General features: G+C 53.7%; 1 non-coding gene across 1 annotated transcript; it reads right to left on the bottom strand.

The window, feature by feature from the left end:
• Nucleotides 1-8,223: 8,223 nt before the first annotated feature.
• On the bottom strand, nt 8,224-8,330 carry LOC131820273 (U6 spliceosomal RNA). Its single transcript, XR_009349567.1, has one exon. It is a non-coding gene; the product is annotated as a U6 spliceosomal RNA (small nuclear RNA).
• Nucleotides 8,331-8,398: the final 68 nt, after the last annotated feature.

Raw genomic sequence — 8,398 nt, 5'->3', positions numbered from 1 at the left:
TTCGTTGGGAAATCAGAGTTGGGTTTGGGGATGCTGCTGCTGCTTGCCTGAGCTAGTCTCCGCAGCACGGTGGAAGATACCCGCATGGAGCGAAATACTCTTTGCCCTAGCATCCCTTCTGCCTGAGAGAGAAGAGTGGTAGCACTCGTCTGTCACAGCGCTCCTCAGGAGCAAGTGTGGGGAACGAACAGCACGCCACCCCCAGGGAATAGAAGGAGCCCTTGGTCTTGGGGTCGGGAAACGCTCGGGAAGCCGAATGGCCTGCTGTGCACGAACAGCAGGCCAGTGGCAAGACAAGTGTCACCTGCTCTCTGTGCGGAGAGATGGAAGCCTGTCTGCTAAGGAGACATGAGGGCACGACTAGGGCAGAGGCGCGTGCTCCACTCTGAGGAAGGAGTCTGGGCAGAAGGCAGGCCTGTCCTGTGCCTCTGGTCCCAAGGAGACAGCATCTCCTTGGCCACCTGTCCCAAGGGCCGACGGGCTTGCCCCCAGGTGCCATACCTGGAACTCGCAGAAAAAAACCCATGGAGAAACGGGCAGTCAGATGCTGTCTTCCACCAAGATGTGGCAGCTATGTGGGTGGCAGGGGGTGTGCCGGGGAAGGAGTGGAGACATTCCCCCACATTTCCCGATCGCAGTGCATGGGCCCTGTGCACAGATCCTGTCGCCTCCTCCCTCCCGTAGTGAAGTCACTGACTTAGACGCCGAGTCTGCCTGAGCGCCTGAGCAAAAGACAAAGCCTTACCTAGGCCAGGAGAAGGTAATAGGCATAGAGTGCCATGCTAGGCCGCGCACGCTGCTGCAGGGTTGTGACTGTGTCTGCTTAGTTCGGCTTAGCAAGGTGAACCCCGGGTGCGAACTTGAAGCCCGGGAAAGCAAGGCCCAAGAGGCACCAGCTCTCTCGCGGCTCTTCTTCCCTGCCGAGACAGAGCCAATGACCAAAGCCTTGCTCAGGAAGCAGCAACGAAGTGCTGTTTGCGCCAAGCTGAAAACCTCTGCGAGAGCATAGGAGTCGCTGGGAAAACAGAGTCGGTTTTGTGGGCTGCTATTGTTGCTTGCCTTTGCCTAGTATTCCCAGCACGATGGGAGAAACCCGCATAGAGGGATAGCCTCTTTGCCAGGGCATCCCCTCTGGGAAAGCACAGCATTCTTTGGGATCAGAGTCAGGTCTGTGGGATGCTGCCTGCTGCTTGCGGGAGCTAGTATCCACAGCACGGTGTGATAAACCCACATGGAGCGAAATCCTCTTGGCCTGGGCATCCCCTCTGCCTGAGAGAGAAGCGCGGTGGCGCCTGTGGAAAGAGCCTTAAGGGACACGTCTGTCACTGCAGAGCGACGGAAGCCTGGCTGCTAAGGAGACACGAGGAGAAGATTAGGGCAGGGGAAAGGGCTCCACTCTGAGGAAGGAGTCTGGGCAAATAGCCTTTGGGCTCAAGGAGACAGCAGCAGCTCCTTGTCCACCTGTCCGTGGTGGGGACATGGGCTTGCCACCACGCCCTACCCTGAACTCGAGAAACAACTCCCAGAAAGAACTGGCCATCAGATGCCGTCTCCTACCAGGATGTCGAAGCTTGCTGGCGGCACGGGGTTTAACGTGAAAGAGTGGGGATAGTAACCCAAAGCTCCCTATTCAGTGCAAAGAGCAGTGTGCAGGGATCCTGTCACATTCCTTTCCTGTGGGAAAAGCACTGGCCTAGTCTGCGAGTCCTACTGAGCGCCAGAATAAAAGGCCACGCGATGCCTACACGGGCGATGGTAGTGTGCATAGAGTGCCATCCTAGGCTACGCACGCTACTGCACGGTTGTGGCTTGTCTGCTTAGTTCGTACCGGCAGGGTGAACTCAGGACGCGAACATGGAGCCCGTGAAAGTGAGGCCCAAGAGGCACCAGCTCTCCCGCAGCTCTTCTTCCCTGACGCGACTGAAGCCGTGCGAGGAAGCAGCGGCGAAGTGCTGTTCGCTCCAAGCCAAAGCCTCTGCGAAAGCACAGCATTCGCTGAGAAGTGTTCTGGCGGCTGCTGCTGCTTGCCTGAGCCCAGTCTCGCGGTGGGAGAAACCCGCATACAGCGAAAGCCTCTTTGCCTGGGCATCTCCCCTGGGAAAGCACAGCTTTCCTTGGGAAATCAGAGTTGGGTTTGGGGATGCTGCTGCTGCTTGCCTGAGCTAGTCTCCGCAGCACGGTGGAAGATACCCGCATGGAGCGAAATGCTCTTTGTCCTAGCATCCCTTCTGCCTGGGAGAGAAGAGTGGTAGCACTAGTCTGTCACAAAGCTCCCCAGGAGCAAATGTGGGGAAGGCGCAGCACGCCGCCCCCGGGGAAGAGAAGGAGCCCTTGGCCTTGGGGTCGGGAAACCTCGGGAAGCAGGATAGACTGCTGTACACGAACAGCAGGCCAGTGGCAAGACAAGTGTCACCGGCTCCCTGTGCGGAGAGATGGAAGCCTGTCTGCTAAGGAGACATGAGGGGACGACTAGGGCAGGCGTGCGTGCTCCACTCTGAGGAAGGAGTTTGGGCAGAAGGCCGGCCGGTCCTGTGCCTCTGGTCCCAAGGAGAGAGCATCACCTTGGACACCTGTCCCAAGGGCAAACTGGTTTCCCCCATGTGCCATACCTGGAACTCGCAGAAACAACCCCATGGAGAAACGGGCAGTGAGATGACGTCTTCCACCAAGATGTGGCAGCGTTGTGGGTGGCAGGGGTGTGCCGGGGAAGGAGTGGAGACAGTCCCCCACAGTTCCCCATCCCAGTGCACGGGCCGTGTGCACAGATCCTGCGCCTCCTCTCTCCTGTAGTGAAGGCACCGGCCTAGACCCCGAATCTGCCTGAGCGCCTGAGCAAAAGACAAAGCCTTACCTAGGCCAGGAGATGGTAATAGGCATAGAGTGCCATGCTAGGCCACGCACGCTGCTGCAGGGTTGTGACTGTGTCTTCTTAGTTCGGCTTAGCAAGGTGAACCCGGTCGCGGACTTGGAGCCCGGGAAAGCAAGGCCTAAGAGGCACCAGCCCTCCCGCGGCTCTTCTTCCGTGCCGCTCCAGAGCCAATGACCAAAGCCTTGCTGGGGAAGCAGCAGCGAAGTGCGGTTTGCGCCAAGCTGAAAACCTCTGCGAGAGCATAGGTGTCGCTGGGAAAACAGAGTCGGTTCTGTGGTCTGCTTTTGTTGCTTGCCTTAGCCTAGTATTCCCAGCACGATGGGAGAAACCCGCATAGAGCGAAAGCCTCTTTACCGGGTCATCCCCTCTGGGAAAGCACAGCATTCTTTAGGAAATCAGAGTCGGGTCTGTGGGAGGCCGCCTGCTGCTTGCCGGAGCTAGTCTCCACAGCACGTTTTGATAAACCCGCATGGAGCGAAATCCTCTTGGCCTGGGCATCCCCTCTGCCTGAGAGAGAAGCGCGGTGGCGCCTGTGGAAAGAGCCTTAAGGGACACGTCTGTCACTGCAGAGCGACGGAAGCCTGGCTGCTAAGGAGACACGAGGGGAAGATTAGGGCAGGGGAAAGGGCTCCACTCTGAGGAATGAGTCTGAGCAGAAAGCCTTTGGGCTCAAGGAGACAGCAGCTCCTTGGCCACCTGTCCGTGGTGGAGACATGGGCTTGCCACCAGGAACCTACCCTGAACTCGAGAAACAACTCCCAGAAAGAACTGGCCATCAGATGCCGTCGTTCACCAGGATGTGGAAGCTTGGAGGAGGCACGGGGTTTAAGGGGAAGGAGAGGGGACAGTCCCGCAAAGCTCCCTGTTCAGTGCACAGGGCAGTGTGCAGGGATCCTGTCACCTTCCTTTCCAGTGGGGAAAGCGCTGGCCTAGTCCGCGAGTCCTCCTGAGCGCCTGAGTAAAAGGCCAAGCGATGACTACACCGAGAGATGGTAGTGTGCATAGAGTGCCAATCTAGGCTACGCACGCTACTGCACGGTGGTGGCTGTGTCTGCTTAGTTCGGCCTGGCAGGGTGAACCCAGGACGCGAACATGGAGCCCGGGAAAGCAAGGCCCAAGAGGCACCAGCTCTCCCGCAGCTCTTCTTCCCTGACGCGACTGAAGCCTTGCTGAGGAAGCAGCGGCGAAGTGCTGTTCGCGCCAAGCCAAAGCCTCTGCGAAAGCACAGCATTTGCTGAGAAGTGTTTTGCGGGCTGCTGCTGCTTGCCTGATCCCAGTCTCGCCGTGGGAGAAACGCGCATACAGCGAAAGCCTCTTTGACTCGGCATCTCCCCTGGGAAAGCACAGCTTTCCTTGGGAAATCAGAGTTGGGTTTGGGGATGCTGCTGCTGCTTGCCTGAGCTAGTCTCCGCAGCACGGTGGAAGATACCCGCATGGAGCGAAATACTCTTTGCCCTAGCATCCCTTCTGCCTGAGAGAGAAGAGTGGTAGCACTCGTCTGTCACAGCGCTCCTCAGGAGCAAGTGTGGGGAACGAACAGCACGCCACCCCCAGGGAATAGAAGGAGCCCTTGGTCTTGGGGTCGGGAAACGCTCGGGAAGCCGAATGGCCTGCTGTGCACGAACAGCAGGCCAGTGGCAAGACAAGTGTCACCTGCTCTCTGTGCGGAGAGATGGAAGCCTGTCTGCTAAGGAGACATGAGGGCACGACTAGGGCAGAGGCGCGTGCTCCACTCTGAGGAAGGAGTCTGGGCAGAAGGCAGGCCTGTCCTGTGCCTCTGGTCCCAAGGAGACAGCATCTCCTTGGCCACCTGTCCCAAGGGCCGACGGGCTTGCCCCCAGGTGCCATACCTGGAACTCGCAGAAAAAACCCCATGGAGAAACGGGCAGTCAGATGCTGTCTTCCACCAAGATGTGGCAGCTATGTGGGTGGCAGGGGGTGTGCCGGGGAAGGAGTGGAGACATTCCCCCACATTTCCCGATCGCAGTGCATGGGCCCTGTGCACAGATCCTGTCGCCTCCTCCCTCCCGTAGTGAAGTCACTGACTTAGACGCCGAGTCTGCCTGAGCGCCTGAGCAAAAGACAAAGCCTTACCTAGGCCAGGAGAAGGTAATAGGCATAGAGTGCCATGCTAGGCCGCGCACGCTGCTGCAGGGCTGTGACTGTGTCTGCTTAGTTCGGCTTAGCAAGGTGAACCCCGGGCGCGAACTTGAAGCCCGGGAAAGCAAGGCCCAAGAGGCACCAGCTCTCTCGCGGCTCTTCTTCCCTGCCGAGACAGAGCCAATGACCAAAGCCTTGCTGAGGAAGCAGCAACGAATTGCTGTTTGCGCCAAGCTGAAAACCTCTGCGAGAGCATAGGAGTCGCTGGGAAAACAGAGTCGGTTTTGTGGGCTGCTATTGTTGCTTGCCTTAGCCTAGTATTCCCAGCACGATGGGAGAAACCCGCATAGAGCGATAGCCTCTTTGCCAGGGCATCCCCTCTGGGAAAGCACAGCATTCTTTGGGATCAGAGTCAGGTCTGTGGGATGCTGCCTGCTGCTTGCGGGAGCTAGTATCCACAGCACGGTGTGATAAACCCACATGGAGCGAAATCCTCTTGGCCTGGGCATCCCCTCTGCCTGAGAGAGAAGCGCGGTGGCGCCTGTGGAAAGAGCCTTAAGGGACACGTCTGTCACTGCAGAGCGACGGAAGCCTGGCTGCTAAGGAGACACGACGGGAAAATTAGGGCAGGGGAAAGGGCTCCACTCTGAGGTGGAGTCAATGCAGAAAGCCTTTGGGCTCAAGGAGAGAGCAGCTCCTTGGCCACCTGTCCGTGATGGAGACATGGGCTAGCCACCACGCGCCTACCCTGAACTCTAGAAACAACTCCCAGAAAGAACTGGCCATCAGATGCCGTATTCCACCAGGATGTGGAAGCTTGGAGGAGGCACGGGGTTTAATGGGAAGGAGAGGGGGAGTCCCGCAAAACTCCCTATTCAGTGCACAGGGCAGTGTGCAGGGATCCTGTCACCGTCCTTTCAGGAGGGGAAAGCACTGGCCTAGTCCGCGAGTCCTGCTGAGCGCCTGAGTAAAAGGCCAAGCGATGCCTACACCGAGAGATGGTAGTGCATAGAGTGCCGTCCTAGGCTACGCACGCTACTGCACGGTGGTGGCTGTGTCTCCTTAGATCGGGCTGGCAGTGTGAACCCAGGACGCGAACATGGAGCCCGGGTAAGCAAGGACCAAGAGGCACCAGCTCTCCTGCAGCTCTTCTTCCCTGACGCGACTGGAGCCTTTCTGAGGAAGCAGCGGCGAAGTGCTCTTCGCTCCAAGCCAAAGCCTCTGAGAAATCAAAGCATTCGCTGAGAAGTGTTTTGCGGCTGCTGCTGCTTGCTTGAGCCCAGTCCCTCGGTGGGAGAATCCCGCATACAGCGAAAGCCTCTTTGCCTGGGCATCTCCCCTGGGAAAGCACAGCATTCGTTGGGAAATCAGAGTTGGGTTTGGGGATGCTGCTGCTGCTTGCCTGAGCTACTCTCCACAGCAGTTTGGAAGATACCCGCATGGAGCGAAATACTCTTTGCCCTAGCATCCCCTCTGCTTGAGAGAGAAGCGTGGTTGCACACTTGTGTCACCGCCCTCCCCAGGAGCAAGTGTGGGGAAGGCGCAGCACGCCGCCCCCGGGGAAGAGAAGGAGCCGCTGGCTTTAGGGTCGGGAAAATTGAACAGCCACATGCAGAAAAATGACATTGGATCATTTCCTTACACCATACATGAAAATAGACTGGAAATGGGTGAAGAAGTATAATGTGAGAAAGAATCCATCAAAATCCTTTAGGAGAGAGCAGATAGCAACCTCTTTGTCCTCAGCAGCAGCAACTTCTTCCTAGGAACATCGCCAAAGGCAAGGGAAGCAAGGGAAAGAATGAACTATAGCGATTTCCTCAGATCAAAAAGCTTTTGCCCAGCAAAGGAAACAGTTAACAAAGCCAAAAGATGACTGTCAGAAGTTATCTGGGAGAAGATATTTGCAAATGACATACCAGATAAAGGGCCAGTATCCAAAATTTATAAAGAGCTTATCAAACTCAACACCCTAAGAACAAATAATCCAATGAAGAAATGGGCAGAGGACATGAACAGACATTTCTGCAAAGAATACATCCAAATGGCCAACAGACACATGAAAAAATGCTCCACATTACTTGGCATCAGGGAAATACAAATCAAAACCAGAATGAGATACCACCTCACACCTTTCAGAATGGCTAAAATGAACAAGTCAGTCAATGACAGATGCTGGCGAGGATGTGGAGAAAGGGCAACCCTCCTACACTGTACGCGGGAATGCAAGCTGGTGCAACCACTCTGGAAAACAGCGTGGAGGTGCCTCAAAAAGCTGAAAATAGAACTACTCTAGGACCTAGTGATTGTAGTACTGAGTATATACCCTACATATACAAACGTGGCATTCTGAAGGGGCACATGCACCCAAATGTTTATAGCAGCAATGTCCACAATAGTTAAACTATGGAAAGAACCTAAATGTCCTTCAACAGATGAATCAATAAATAAAATGTAGTATATATGTACAATGAAATACTATGCAGCCATCAAAAGAAATGAAATCCTGCTATTTGTGATGTTGTGGATGGAACTAGAGGGTATTATGCATGGCGAAATAAATCAATCTGAGAAAGACAACTATCCTATGATCTCCCTGATATGATGAAGTAGAGATGCAACATAGGCGGTTTGGGGCGTACGAAAAGAAAAATAAAAGAAGATGGGATTGGGAGGGAGACAAACCATAAAAGACTGAATCTCACAAGACAGACTGAGGGTAGCTGGGGGGAGGTGTGTTGGGAGAGGATGGTGGGGGTATGGACATTGGGGAGGGCAAGTGCTATGGTGAGTGATGGTGAGTGCTATGAAATGTGTGAACCTGGTGATTCACAGACCTGTACCCCTAGGGATAAAAACACATTATATGTTTATAAAAAAAATTAAAAAATAATTTTAAAAATCCATTAAAGAGAAAACACATATTGCAAGCCCAGAGCTAATCTCATATTCAATCAAAAAAGTTTGAAAGTTTTCCCCTTAACGATCAGAAAAAAGACAAGTGTATCCACTTTCACTACTCTCATTTGACATACTACTGGATGTCCTAGCCAGAGAAACAAGGAACATAAGGAAATAAAAGACTCCAAAAAAAAAAAGGAAGAAGTAAAATTTTATTTTTTTGGATAACATGAACTTACATGTTAAAAAATCCTAAAAACTTCACAAAAAATTTTGAATAAACAAATTTAGTAAAGCTGCCAAATACAAGATCAATATATAACAGACAAGAATTTTGTTTTGTTTCATTTCTTTTTAATATGGAATGCTTCCCAGTTTTTCATGTCATCCTTGTTTAGTGATCACGCTAATCTTCTCTGCATCATTCCAATTTTAGTATATGTGCTGCCAAAGTAAGCACAAGACAGGAGCATTTTAACACTCTAATGATGAACTATCTGAAAAAATAAAGAAAACAATCTAATTCAC

This window comes from Mustela lutreola, chromosome 17 (genome assembly GCF_030435805.1).
Source record: "Mustela lutreola isolate mMusLut2 chromosome 17, mMusLut2.pri, whole genome shotgun sequence".
In the NCBI taxonomy this organism is placed as follows: Eukaryota; Metazoa; Chordata; class Mammalia; order Carnivora; family Mustelidae; genus Mustela; species Mustela lutreola.
Note: the sequence above shows the minus strand (reverse complement) of the source record. Positions and strands in the feature narration are given on the sequence as shown.